This window comes from Pteropus alecto, unplaced genomic scaffold (assembly GCF_000325575.1).
Source record: "Pteropus alecto unplaced genomic scaffold, ASM32557v1 scaffold22, whole genome shotgun sequence".
Lineage (NCBI taxonomy): Eukaryota > Metazoa > Chordata > Mammalia > Chiroptera > Pteropodidae > Pteropus > Pteropus alecto.
In genome coordinates, this window is record NW_006434839.1 from 12,623,483 (window position 1) to 12,639,702 (window position 16,220).

General features: G+C 32.3%; 1 pseudogene; it reads right to left on the minus strand.

The window, feature by feature from the left end:
* Positions 1–15,866: 15,866 nt before the first annotated feature.
* Positions 15,867–15,982, minus strand: LOC112478760 (annotated as a pseudogene).
* Positions 15,983–16,220: the final 238 nt, after the last annotated feature.

Genomic DNA, 16,220 nt, shown 5'->3' on the forward strand with positions numbered 1-16,220 from the left:
AGGTATCTGTGTTGAGAGGACTAAAAAGAATTTCCCAATCCATTCTGAAAAGAGTGAATTCTCAGTTAGCGAATTCAGTTTATTATATTTGAAACTTCCTACCTTATAAAGAATTCCCTCTGGAGACACCTCAAACTCCTCCCCCAAGCTCGCATCTCTCCCCTCCCTCCTGCTGTCCCCACCACTCCACAGCCGTAGCAGCATATGCCTAAATCACAAATATGGACACGGATAAGTTTTTACCAGTTGACTCTTTAGACCCTATGTAAATACATTGTTTGGAAGAAGAAGATCAGCAGACATGTTCTAATCTGGATTCTGACTCAGAAGTTTTCTGATGATCTAAACTGGTTTTGGCCACATTATTGCAAATTTTCTGCCCTATATAGAGGTACTATAGACAAATACACTACTATTTATTTCTTTAAACATTTGATAATAATTTAAACAATTAGTATTTATTAAACATCTTGTATATATCTAACACAGATTCCTAACAATTCAATTAAAAACTCTCTCTCTAAATGCTTTGAATTGCATTATTTTTCTCACCATATCTTTTTCCCTGGTTCATTTCCTTTTTGAGACTACTGTAGCTACTACAAACCATCTAATACTGATGATACATGTTGATCACTTTTTATGTGCCAAGTACTGGTTGGGTTTTATTAATAAAATTTGGTAACTTTATAATGCATGGTGGAAGAGAAAAGAATTGTTAGAATTTGACAGTAAACATGGGTAGGATGGAAGAGAATTAGAACCTTGTTCAATTAAAGGGAAAAATAAAGAATACATTGGTTTCCCTAACTACTCAGTGATAGAAAATTTAAAAGTCATACTCAAAGACCTGCATTTTATTGGTTTTTAAAATAAATGACTAGCCTCTAGTTACAAACACACAAAGGTGGCTTAGTTTATTTCCTCAAAGCTCTCTAAAATAATTTTTTCTTTCTTTAATTCCTTTCTGTATTATTTTCTGTGATTGGCCAACTTGAGCCTCATCTTGCTGAAGGTTTATTAAGGTGAATACACAATATAATATACTTATGACATATTTTGGAATTGTACACTTGAAACCTATATAATTTTGTTCACCGAAGTCACCCCAGTAAATTTAATATTAAAAAAAGTTGTCAGTAACAATAGTAGTCATCTTAAGTTATTCGCCAGAAAAAAAAAGCTGAGGACTTTTTTTTAGCCATTTTTTGTTTGTTTGTTTTAAATACCTTCTGAAGATTTTGATTTAGTAGGTCTAGGGTAGGGTCTAAGTATTGATATATTTCTAAAGGTCCTTGGGTAATGTTGATGTATTCACTCTCTCTCTCAGTGATGACTACTGTTTCTTGCATGTTGAGGGAGTAAAAATAAAAAGCATCCAGGGTTTTCTCAACTTATACAGTTTATGTGCTTTGCCTTAACATAGTTAAAAACAAAACAATACACTCCATGACTTTTACTGAATAAAGAAGAGAAAGTATTACACAAATATTTTCTCAAATGAACATTTAATTCCTAGTTATTGTTTTTCAATAACAGATATCTTGGCATCCTTGTTCTTTACTTTTTTTAAAAATATACTTTGTGATACTTGAGGTTTTTAATGCCCTTCATTACAGCTGTCCTTGAAGTCCATAGGAAAAGCCAAATGAAGTAATCCATCTTAAGATGGGCACTGTCTTCAAAGACAAGCCATCTCCCTGGAACAGGAAAAAGTCCAAGTGTTTTCTGACCTCTTTGTCTTCAGCTGTTTTTACTATTAATTATAGTTGAAATGTTCTCTTTGGGTACTTGAGATATCCTGAGTTTTCTAGCAGCACTATGCTGATGATGGCTCTAAATAACATTTTTTACAAATATTTAATGATTATTTTCTTATTTTTGAATTGTCTATAGAGGCATGTATGTGTTAATAAGCATGTATGAGATATATATATATATATGTACACATATACTGTGAACATGTACCTATTTTTATTACATGAACATATAGATAGCAGTACATATAGACCACACTAATAAGCGCACACACACACACCCCTCTGTGTATCCACAATGGTTGTCATGATATCAGACTTGTAGAAATGCCCAATTAACAGTTACTGAATAGATACATTAATGGATATATAGATCATTAAATTGACTTGAGAAGTGCTGACCTTCAAAAGTACACACACATGTTCCAGGCAACCACAAAGAGACAATGAAAAAAACCTCATCTATATATGTGGCTTCTGATCATACCACATTTGCACTTTTGTTGTTTTATTTTCTAATTAGTAGACATTATTTTTCGATCAGTTTTAGGATTACAGAATTTTGAGCAGGAAATACAGAGTTTTCATATACTTCCTTAAACACCCTCCATATATAATTACCCCAATTGTTAATATTTTGCATTACTGTGATACATTAGTTACAATTGATGTATTCATATTGATACATTATTATTAGTTAAAGTTCATAGCTTGCATTAGGGTTTGCTCTTCGTGTTGTACATTTTGAGTTTTGACAAATGTTGAATGACATGTATTCACCATCACATTATCGCGCAGATCAGTTTCACTGCCATAAAAATCTACTGCACTCCACTTATTCATCCCTTTCTCAAACCACTGATTTTTTATTGTCTCCATAGTTTTCCTTTTCCAGAATGTCACATGCTAAAATCATACAGTATGTATCATTTTCAGATTGGCTTCTTTTCATATATCATTTTAGGTTCCTCCATGTCTTTTCATAGTTTAAGAGCTCATTTCTTTTTATTGATAAAAATTATTACATTGCATAGATATAACTAAAATTGTTTATCCATTTACTTGTTAAGGAACATATTTATTGCTTTTAATTTTGGGCAATCATGAAAAAAGCTACTATAAACATTTCTGTACAGGTTTCTCTGTGAACACAAATGTTTGAACAGACATTCCACAAAAGGAGATATACAGGTAGCAAAAAGGGAATAGAAAGATGTTCCACCTTATATGTCATCAGCAAATTGCAAAGTAAAACAACAATGTGATACTTACCACCACATAGCTATGAGACTGGCTAAAATCCAAAACACTGCCAACACCAAATGCTGGTCAGGATGTAGAACAAAGGGAATTCTTGTCCATTGTTGGTGGGAATGCAAAATGATACGTCCACTTGGGAAGATGGTTTGGTGGTTTCTTACAAAACTAAAACTACTCTTACCATATGATTCAGCAATTGTGTTCCTTGGTATTTACACAAAAGAGTTCAAAACTTATGTCCATACAAAAACCTGCACACAGATATTTATAGCAGCTTTATTCAAAATTGCCAAAATTTGGAAGCAACCAAGATTGTCCTTCAGTAGTTAAATAGATAAGTAAACTGTTGTACATCAGACAATTGAATTTATTTAGCACTAAAAGGAAATGGGCTATTAAGCCATGAGAAGACCAAGGAGAAACCTTAAATATATAAGACCAAGTGAAAAAAGCCAGTATGAAAAGGTTACATACCGTATGACTCTAACTTTATGACATTCTGGAAAGGCAAAAAACTATGGAGACAGTAAAATCAAATCCACGGTTGTTAGGAGTTGGGGGAGGAAAAAGGATAAACAGAACACAGTGGATTTTTCAGCAGTCAAAATACTCTGTGTCATACTATAATTATGAAAATGTGCCATTATACGTTTGTCAAAAACCATAGAATTACACCAAGAATGAATCCTTATGTAAACTATGAACTTTAGGTGATTATGATGTGTCAACGTAGGTTCGTTGATTGTAACAAATGTACCACTCTGGTGGGGGATGTTGATAATGAGGGAGGCTGTGCATGTGTAGGGGCAGAGAGTGTATGGGAAATCTCTGTACCTTCTTCTTAATTTTATTGTGAACCTAAAATAAAGTCTTTAAAAAGAAGAGGCAGGTAAGATCCAGATGGAAATCAATGCATAATAAAAGATTCTGATACACAGTTGGATACTTATGTCATCAAATAGTTACATCCAGAGAAAGTTTTAATGAGCTATAAGTTTAACAACTGGGAAGTGACAATAAGGATATTTGGAAGTCTGAAACTAGATCTGGGAAGAAAGAGGAAACAATCATATCCTGAGAAAAAGAATCACAAGCCAGTACTCATACAATTAATTCAAACTACCAGTACGGTTCCAAAAAAAAAAAAAAAAAAATCTTAGGGAGAAATTTAATCTAAAATGGTCTCAGGTTGGTAGGACCCGTTGTGACTAACAGAAGCAAACTCATTCCATCTCTGGAATAATGCAAACCTAATCCAGGCCAGCAGTGTAAAAGGCAATTCTAGAGATGATAAAAATGTTTAAAAGATTACCTCTCAGAATTATGAAATTTGGTATATCTGTTTTATACATCACATTCTTTGCTATTTTGAGAGAGCCACCTTATCTATTTCTTAGATTGATACGCTAATATATCAGAAGTGTATGTGTATTTTTTTCCTATAATGATCTTTAATGGATACTTCTCAGTCTTCATTTCCATGTAGCATTTAAAATGTTTTCCATTCCATGTGTCTGGAAACTTGTTTTCTTCTTTGGGTTCGCTAACATTTTTTTTTTTTTCTCACGGATGTCCTCTATTTGCCTGACTGTCTGTTTCTTTTACAAATTCCTTCTGTATCAGCTGGTCTTTAGGTATTGCTGTTCTTAGAGTTCTAGTCTCAGCCCTTTGGACATCCACTCCATATGATGTAAACTCATTACTTGAAATGTTAACGGAATTCAAATCTCTATGTCCAGTCAAGATCTTTTTTCAAGTTTTCCTTAAAAACAACAAAAATGAATACTTCAGAGCAATTTCAAGTTCATACATTTATAAAACACATCCATTCTTTCATTTCATTTCTTCTGAAAGTCTCATCTTTTCACTTCTTTCAACATCGAACCAAATGGATCAAATTAGAAATCTAGGTCATTTTTACTCTTCCTTTCTTTTGCCTCTTCTACAATCTACTGAAAATCTTAATATTCTTTATTAAAATATTTCACATATATGTATCAACTTTCCATTCCTACATCTTATGACATCATCACTAATTCCGAAACTACTACAATTACTTAATTATTTTTTCTGCCTCCAGTTTGAGACACTTACATTAATAATACTAATCCATATTGCTGTTTTAGTTCTCTAGAGATGCCAAGACAAAGTACCATAAATTAGGTAACTTAAATAACAGAAATTTCTATTGTTTCATAGTTCTGGATCCTGGGAGTACAAAATCAAAGTGTCAGCAGGGCTGGTTCCTTCTGAGGGCTGTGAGGGAGAATTTATTCCTTGCCTCTCTCCTAGTCTCTGGTACCTCAAGCATTTCTTAGCTTGTAGATGGTGCTCTCTCTGTATTTTCACATCATCTTCCCTGTTGTATGTATGTTTCTGTCTAAATTTTCCCTTTTTTATAATGACAGCAATCACATTGGATCAGGGTTTACTCTATGACTTCATCTTAAATTGATCATCAGCAAAGACCCTATTTCCAAATAAAATAACATTTATAGATACTGGAGATTAGGACTTCAACATTTGGGAGGTAATAGGGGGACACGATTCATTCTATAACAGCTACCAATAGGTATCATTATAAAAAAGTAATGGCATATTTAATGGAACTCAAATTCTTATCTCCTGATGACTATTTAATAAAGTTCACTTTCTTAGGATAGAATTAAGGAGTTTCCATTCTACTCTCAATCTATCTTCTGTTAATGCCTCTCAATAACCATTTGCTCTAGCCTGTGTATATGCCTGATGCTTTGACTCTCTGGACTTTGCTGAAATCACACTATTTACCTAAAATATTTTTCCCTGCCTATTGAAACTTAATTTTCACAACCCATACTCAAATGACATATTCTTTAAAAATCCTCACTTGATTCTCTGAATCCCAGTTAATCATTCTTTCCCATTTTCCCATGGCATCTATTTAAACCTCAAAAATTTCTAGAATATTTGATTTGTTTAACTGATCTATGTTTAAAAGTAAATAAATATGAGTCTCCTCAAACTTTCAAATCTGATAGAATTGCAGGGTCATTGATGAAAATGAGAAAGCTAGATAGAGGAGCCTTGTTGTCAAAATTATGAGTTTGATTGATGTTGAATACCTACTGAATGGTAGAATTCACATCATCCCTGTGAATATGTGAGAGTTAAATTTATTATATAAAACTTCCAAGGGGAGACTATAAAGAGAGTAGCTGGAGACTACTCAGCTTTGGGAAATTCTATATTTATATGGTGGAAGAAGAAATAATGGTCAGAACTAGATAAAATACAGAAATGAAAAGTCAAAAGAAAGAATATATCTTGTATAAAATATAAATTTAATAATTGTTGATTCACATCTTAGTTCTAGACTGTAGAATGTAGATACCACAAAACTGGAAATATAGGCTAATATATTTACAGAGATAGCCAGATAACTCTTTTTGCATAGGAAACATTCTGACAGGTTTTAGTAAAAATACATATATAACTATTTTTTTTTTTAACTAAAAAAGTTGTTTTTCCAACTATCTGCCTTAGAAATTGAAGTAGTTACAAGGAGAGCATTCTCTTTATGATCTTGGCCTATTTTTTTTTCATTTTATCTATTTTTGTTCTCATGTTAAATCATAACATTTAGCTGAGTTTTAATGTTCACACTTAAGATGAAAACCTAAAATGTACATTTAATGGGAATGAAAATTTTAAATCATATGTCTTTATGACGCCTGATTTAAGAGTTTCATTCCAATTAAGTACATGTATAAAGCTATAATTATTGCCAGTCTGCCTTTCTATTTATACTTTTACTCCTCCTAAAAAGACTTAATGAGTTTATTCAATAATTTTGGAGATGAAACCTAAATCTTAAAGCTTCTTTATTTCATTTGAAATTCTAAATGCAATGGTTCACCTTCAGCATTTGGTTACATAATGGATAACACACTTAATCCATCTTCCCTTGATGATAATTCTGGCCTTTACTTAAAGGTATCATAATTTAAGTGCTATAAATTTAACAAGTAGCTGATAAATTTTTTTCCCCTAGGATTACATCAAGGCAGCTTGAGAGTAAGTGATGAGTTTCTATCACCATCTGCCAAGAGCAGAGGAGCAATCCTCTATGGCTCTCTTCTTAATGGAAAAATGAGGATGTTTATGTATGTCTTTGGCTAATTTGGGGCCAAATACACCTCTTAAGAATCTTTGCTTCCTCTTTGAGAGTAGTAATTTTAAGGCAATTATATATGAAAGAAGGAAAATGCAAGTGAAACTACAGCTGCAATCCCTTAAATGATGCCTATAAGCAACTGGAAGTCACCTAAAATAATCTTGTTATTTTACAAGAAGGGGTTGTCAGAGAGGCATTGCTGTTCTATCCCAGTGGAAATGTCCTGAAGACAGCAAGTGATGTTTTACATGTCACCACAAGTAGTTTTATTTGCTGTTCCCAGTGACCTGCCAGTATGAAATTCTCATTAGATTCTTTTGGGGATTATAGTCAGCTTTTTACTTCAAAATATGTCACCTTCTCCACTATGCATTGAAGCTCATGTTTCATTGTATCTGAGAAAGGAAATATTCAAAAATCCAGAGAGGTATACAATTTAAAAATAAAATATTTCTCAGAAATAATACTTTCCAACTTCTATAAATAAATATATTATATACAACTTCTATCTATAAATATCCAACTCTTACTTTTTTCTTACTCATACATTGTAGGATATTCTAAACTTCAGAGGCACAAAAACCAAAAAGGTGGTGTTCTGTTGTTTTGGAGACTTGATTTTTATTCCTTCTACAAGAGACACCTCAAGTATAAAAAAAAAAAGTTAAAAATTAGAGATTGGAAAAATATATGACACGTGGACACTAATCAATTTTGTTTAACAATAGTAATAACAGACACAATTGACTTTAAGACAATTAAGCATCATTAGATATAAAATGGGCCATTTAAAAATAACAAGTGTTCACTTACAAAAAGTACATAACAATTCTAAGTTTGTATATATAATGTTGATTATCAGAACTTAAAAGAAAGGTAGAAATATCCAAAAAAAAAAAAAAAAAAAATAAAACCTATATTATCTGATAAAACATGAAAATGAAATATCCATAAGCTATAGATAATTAGACAAAAGGATTAAGAAACATGATCCATTGGAAAATATAGAACAACTCAATAATCTAAGAATATAAACTGTTCTCAAATCTATGAGACATTATCAAAGTTAACCATGTACCATGTCACAATACTAGTTTCAACAAATCTCAAAGAACTGAAAGTAATCCAAGTCAATAATACAAAGATATTTTAAAAACTCACCAAATATTTAGAACTTAAGCAATGCACTTCTAAATAACCATGGATCAAAAAGGAAACTAAAATTCAAATCAGACAATATTTTAACTGAATGATAATTAAAATACATATCAAAATTTACAGAATGCAGCTAAACCCATGCTTGGAAATACTTAACCTTAAATGTATATAATAAAAATGAGTAAAGACTAACTGAAAATAATCTGAGTATCCATCTCAAAAACTTAGAGAAAAAAGTAAATGAAACCAAAGGAAAGTAGAATGAAATAGATAATAAAGATGAGAGCAGAAATTAATAAATTTAAAAAAACTGCAATAGAAAAAATCAACTAAGCTAAAAGTTGTTTTTAAAAGGAGATTTGAGTTTGGGTGGTGAACACACCATGCAATACACAGATGATGTATTATTGAATTGCACACTTGAAACCTATATAATTTAATCAACCAATGTCATACTGATAAATTTAATTAAAATAAAAAATAAAAAAGACAAATAAATTTTGTATACATCTAGCAAATCTGATGAAAAAGAAAAATAGAATATCAATTTTAGGAACAAAAAATATGAAAAGGAGCATCACTATAGATCCTTAAGGCATTAAAAAGATGAGAAGATAGTATGAAAAACTTATACAAAAAATTAAGAAGTGAGATGAAATAGAAAAACTACATGAAGAACATAATGTAGTTTTAAAGCAGTAGAGTATTGTTTGTGTGATGATAAGGAGATATAGAGAGGAATATGAAATGACAATGGTGATGTTTTCTGTAATGATTATTTTATGTCACAGTTTTTTAAATCCAGTTTGATCTTATTAATATAAAAATATACATTCCTTTAAGTAGAGAGGAAGAGAAACAAGCTATGTCTAAGTGGAATAATAATGGCATGTCCATTGCTTGTCTTCAGAAGGAAATAATTAAGACGTAGTCATTTTTTCAGGTAAAGAGAATGCTCTATCTTGAGTATTTGGAGTACACTTGTGTGAACAGAAAATCTATGGGTATAATTTGCCACAATCCTGCCCTGAAAAGTGAAAAAAAAAAAAAATGAAGTTGTATGCCCTGAGGAGCACATCACCTATTGGCTTTTCCATAAGGCTTCCACTCCCAGGTTCTCAGGCTTGGCCTGAACATGTCCAGTGTTTAGTTTTAGAGGCTAAAGGAGGATTGGAAGTAAGAATGACAAGATAAAGATATATTCAGAACGAATATTGAATAAATCAGAAAGAATTCTTGGAAACTCTTAGAATGTTCCACTAGAGATCGACTTTAACACCCTTTTTTTCATTGTATTCTCAATCTCTCTGCCACAGGTCATAGCTCACTGGGTGGGATGAAGCCCAAAAGACAGACTGGCCAGTAGATGCAGCCCAGTTTGCAGCTGGCACCAGTAGGTCTTTTATAGCCCAAGGTTAGTTCTGATATTCTGTAGACTACAACATGAAGAAAGCTCTTTATCTCCAAGGTACCCCACAGGAAAAGTGGCCCATTTAGAGGAGTCTGAGGTGAGCTATGTGAAACACTGAATGCCATCAAGATTTTCATGCCTATGAGATAATATCCTATTAGATATTGAATGAAGTAGGTCCATTCTGTTCTGAAGTCTGGAGTATCCTAGCATCTTACATCTTCTGTGGACACTCTGAAGCTCAGATGTAAAGCACCAGATATCCTCAAAGCTCTATTGTTGAGAAACAGATAACTTAATAGGATGGAGTTTTGGATACATCCTTTTTTATAGGAAGTCAATTAAAGGTGCCTCTTCTAAATGAAGTTGAAATATGCCACATAAGAATTCCTGTACTTACTGAATGATGTATTTCTGAATAATAGGACTAAAAACTGATAAATTAAGGATAGCAAGGGGTGTGTCCTTTTACACACGGTTTGCAGTTGATTAAGTTGGCACAAACTTCAGGAAACCAGTATAGCTATGTAGATCAAGTCTTAAAAATATTCATAACTTTATTTTTACCAATTCTACATCTAGGAATTTGTAAAGACAAGAGATATATAAAAGGCTAAATATACAAAGATGTTCATTATATAATTATGTAATGTAATAAATATAAAAATTTAAATGTTCAATAACAGAAAATTAAATAATTTAGTAAATAATTATAATGGGAAATATATAATTGTAAGATGGCATTAACAAATACAGCTTCCATGGTACTGAGAAGTGCAAATACTGCAATGTTAAGTAAAACTACATAATAAAAATGTCAGTTATGTTGGTTATATTAAAATAGATATATAGTGTCTATATGGAGGAAAATTATTAATTTTAATAAATTAGCACAAATTAAAATAAAGATATTTAAATATTTGCTTCAGTTTTCTTTGGGGGATAACTTGATAGAGAAGTACATTTATTCTTTATTTAAGAATTTTTCCTTAAGAAATATTTCCTAGACTTAAAATTAGGGAAAGTACTTTCAAACTTCAGACCACATATAGTTTTTATTTCATGTTTTCAGGTAAATATTTAAAGTATAACTCAGCATGATTTAATATGGCACTCATTATTTAGAACTATCCACTTGCCAGTACTTATATAGTCTACAGAACATGAGAGTTCCCATGAAATCAAGTGCAGTTATGTACATTATGGATTACAGGACACGTAGCAGCTTGCTAATGCTGCCATAATGCACTTTTTAAAGTATAAGTCTAGAAACATCTCTTGAAATGTAATGTGCCTGAAATTATGCAATCTGAACAAAATAAATGGAAATCAAATAATGTGACCATAAACACTCTCATAATAGGGAGAGATGTCTGTAGAGACCATTTTCACATAATGCAGTGCAAAATCTGGGCAGCTTATGCTTTGCCTTCTTGCACCTGCTGCTTCATGTCCTCTAGGGAGGCATATAAATGTGTAAGCTTATAGCTTATAGCTCTTTCATAGAACTAAGAGGTCTATAAACTAAAAACTATATTGTTACTTCTCCATTACTCATTTTGTGAATACTAGACACTGTTTATATGGTTTATATGTTATTCAAGTGGAAGCCAGTATTATTAAGTTTAGAAAGTTGCAATACAGATGAGCTAAACATTTTAAACTAAACTAAACTTAGAAAAGTTAAAAATTCCTGCCAGGGAAAAACAAAATTGGTTTGTTAACTGAACTGAAGTCGATAGAGTTCTTGTCTCCAAGATAATATTATTTAACAAAAAGTCCATGTATGTATTGCTTTATATGCCTTACATGCACAATAAATTGCCAATTTTATAAATAGGCTACTGTCAGAAGATTTTCAAGTAAAATAGTCAAGTATGAAATATGACCAAAATTTTTAAATGAAATGCCTGTGGTCAAAATGCAATGGGAAACTCATAAACTGCTCTCCTATAATGCTATTTTATTTTGTCTTTTTTTCATTATTTATTTATTTATTTATTTATTTATTTAACAAACCACGATAATGGCAAAAGACATCTAAATCATTATGGAAAAGATATAATGCTCCACCCATAATAACACTCCCTAGCACCTTAAGTTAAATTTATTTATTTATTTATATACTTACTTACTTACTTACTTACTTACTTACTTACTTACTTACTTACTTACTTACTTATTTATTTTGCACTAATTCAATGCACTTGACTCAGATACTGGAAGCACAGAGCTGGAAGAGCAAGGGTTATGGGGGTGGGGGTGGTACAAGGAGAGTATTATAGAGTCAATATGGGAACAGGTATTCAGAGGAGAAACTAGATTGCTAACATTTCTATTCAATCAGCTGAAGAAGATTTAAGGAGAAATGCTGGCACTTTAAAATGACATAAAAGTCCTTATGTGTTCTGCCTCCCTTTTCTTTAGATGGGTAACATCACCTCTTTTTTATATTATGCTGTAGCCAAAGCAAAATAGTCCTTTTTCTATAGACATGCCATACATATTTTACCCTTGCATTTTGATTGACTCTGTATAAAATACTGCTCTACTTATGTTGTTCCTTCCTTTGTTCACAGTTCAGTGTTGAATTCCCATTAAAATTAGCCCAGTCTTTGTTTGAAGGCATTGGATAGCTACTAATGCAGCCAGTAAATGAGGGGTCAGATCTTATAAACTAGGGAAGCACATAAAGATAGCTCCAATTTTCTTCATGTCACTTTACCCTTGGGATGTTTTCCAAGACTTAGAATGAGGCAAAAGCCTGAGAAGTGCTACAAAGAACCACTGCTAACATGTGGAGAATACAGCAGAACTCGAAGCAAACTCTGAGAAACTCAGAAACAAATATTAAGTTTGGAATTGCCCAGGTATCCAGAAATTGACAAATAAGATCCCCAAAAAAGGCAACGCAGAGAGAAATTTTGAATAGTTCATTGCATTGGGAACACAAAAATTAAGATCCAGGTATCACCAAATAGGAGATATTCTATGAAAGTTACAAAATGTACATTTGCAACTAATGGAGGTCTACAAAACAGGAGTAAGGGTAAATCCAAGGAGAGAGAAACAATGAGGAATGGGTGGGGAGAGAGAATGAGAGAGAGAGAGAGCGTGACAGAGTCAGAGAGAGGAAGGAAGGAGGGAGAGAGAGGAAGGGAGGGAGGGAGGAAGGAAAGAAGGAAGGAAAGAAAAAAGGAGAGGAGAGAAGGAAGGGAGGGGAGGGGAGGAGAAGGGAAGGAAAGGGGGAAGGGGAGGGGAGAGGAGAGGAGAGAGGAAGAGTTCCAAAATGGGTAATCAGCCAGCTCTGTTTTTAATTGGATTTCTTATGATCTGCTCCCCTGAGCCTGGCAAATGATGGTGTGAATTATCTTTGGAGAGAAACATAAGAAACACATTGAAATGTTTAACATAGTGTAGCTATAGAGCCAGACTGGAGAAGAGAGAGAAAGATAAATAAGAAATATTAAAAAAATTAATGGTCAAGAATTTTCCAAAACTGACAAAAGGCATCAAGGCACAGATTAAAGACATTCTACAAAACCCATGTAAATAAGTAAGAAGAAAAACACATCTAAAACATCATAGCAAAATTGCTGAAAAGCAAGGACAAAGAAAAAAACATCTTAAAGCAGCCATAGGCAGGAAAATATGCTTCCTTCAAAGGTATGCAATTCAACTAGCAACTGATAACAATATCTTTAATATGCTGAGGGTAAGCTTTTGCCAACAAAGAGTTCTAGATCTAGGGAAAATTTCCTTCAAAAGTGAAGAAAAAAATAAATCCTTATTCCAAGTAAAAATAGTAAATAAAATAATTTGTGGCCAATAAATCAATATTAGCACATTTTTAAGTGTACAATATTGCTGCCTACAGGTACAATGTTGTACATCAAGTCTCTAGAACTTATTCAACTTAACTGAAACCTTACGTTCATTATTATTAACTCCCTATTCCTCCCCTATCCCCTAGCAACCACCCAATATTAAAAGAAATACTAAAATGAGTTCTTTAGGCAAAAAGAAAATGATACTAGAAAGAAAAACATGGAAATTCAGAAGAGAATAAAGACTATTAGGAAAGGTAAATATTAGGGTAAATATATATGAACACTTACTATACAAAAGAGTAGTAATTTATTGAGGGGTTAAATATATACATATATACATTTCACACCATAGTTTAATTCATAATTTTTTTGGAAAAGAGTCTAAAAAATGATCAAAAGGAATAGCAGTTAATCGTATTTTCTTTGTACAATTCATTGGCTCTAAAAGCTTTGGGTTGCGATTCCTCAGAGCTACATTGGTGAACACTTGTGAAGATAACAAAACAGAGCATATGAATCTGTATATGATGATTAATGATATTTTAAAATAATCATGAGGATATGTTGATTTTGGAGCCACATTACAATTTCAAATATGGAAAAAGTCTTCAAGTTTACTACTAATAATTGTAACTGATAGGTATGGAAAACTCTTCATCCAAGGATAAGAATATACATGAAGGGTTTCAAATTCTGACAGGGATCACAATCACTGTAATATATATACATCTCAAATGATACCTCCTATTAAAATGTCAAATATTGAAACATACTTTATTTAAGAAGGCAATTTAAGTAATTGAATACATATACTTTCTCAGGGCACAGTCAGTTGATGGTAGAACTGGGATTATGACTAGATATCCATGTATTTTACATATAACACAAGTTACATAATTGAAAATTATTGTACTGAATATTCAAACAATTAGAAGACAATAAATATATTTCAGTACAAGCTTTCCACCTTGATTATCATTAATAAAACTTACATACGGACTCCTATTATAATGAGGCTCTCTTGATCAGGCGATAAAAAATCCACTCAAAGCAAAATCCTATACAACACGATTTCTCTATCAATCTCAGTGTGGCATTTTTCTCTATAAACAGTGCTTTGTTGGCTTCTGAGTATATGACGTGGTGTTCTGAATTTTTGGCAATGTAAAAAGTGAAAGTAAACTGAACTCTAGTTTCAACTTCTTTATTTCCTATACAAATGCCATTACCTTTCAATTTTAATCCTTGCTCCAAAATTTCAAAATCTGTCAACCCATTTAAAAAATAAATAAATTCACAAATAGCCCAGCAAAGTAAAATGATCTTTCTAATAGTTCTGGAGCTTAGAAGATGAAGGTTACATATGGGTACTGCTTTCCTTCTTGAGATCAAAGGAATTTTCATTTTAATCCATTACAAAGGAGCTAGTCTGAGCTACATTTCATCATCAGGTGCCACAGATATGAATGTGATTTCTGACAACGTGTTCAGTATAGGTATAATAAAATTTGACTATAATTAAATGGAGCAGTGTTGTTAAAATTGGATTTTACTTTTATCATTTCAAAAAATAAAACACCCATATATTTGTTTCTTTGACACTCACTTGCATTATTCTTTGTTTGGGGGCAAGATTTTTACATTTCTAAATTTCATATTCACTGACTACAAAATAATACTCATTTGGATATGTTTCTTAGAAAATATAAATATGAATGGATGGAGAGAGAGAGAGATAGAGAGAGAGAGAGAGAGAGAGGGAGAGAGAGAGAGAGAGAGACTCATTTGCATACACAGACACCACACCTGAGTGTGTTCTCCCTTTTCCAGGCTAAACAGTCTTTCTTTCTAGGATATTTCTGTCTTAGCTTTTAGTCTTCCCAGTTTCTCAAGATCCCTATTAAACTATAGTATGTCTAACTGAAGACAACACTCCATATATTGTTTGAGCAATTCATTATTTATTGAAATCAGATGACCCCTTAATTTTCAAACATTGTATTCCATGCTTAACAATCAATACTCCTCTATATCTTTGATGTTCTGAAAGTCTGTAATGCTTTGCTTAAGATTAATTTCTCATTTATTTCATTTATTTTGCTGTAGGTCAGGAACTCTTTTAAACTGGTTGCTAATATCCATTAGCACTGCAAATATTATTTAGTATTAAGTTTAATAATTTACTTCTCTTTGTGTTCTCTGTTCTCTTTATGAAGTCTCTACTGATAATATGCTGAGACTCCAAGCCTGTATTTCTATGAATCTTATCTCTTCTCTCATTTTTTTTTTTTTTTTGCCTACAGCACCTGGTCTTCCTAGGTGGTCTCCCATCCAAGTACTAACCAGGCCTGACCCTGCTTAGCTTCTGAAATCAGACTTCAGGCTTGTCCAGGGTAGCATGGCCGTAGACCATGGACCATGGCTCCACTGGGGCACCAACCCATTTTCTGTACTTTTATTTTGTTTTTAAATGATCAGAATTTCCTTAGATTGATCTTTCTATCCTATTAATGCCTTTTTAAAAAGACACATAATTATTTTTAAATCCTAAAACTTCTTATTCTCTCTTTCATAACATTCTTATATCATGGATAAAGTAATCTTTTCAAAATTCTTGTACAGGCTAATTTTTAGAGGTTTTTGTTTTC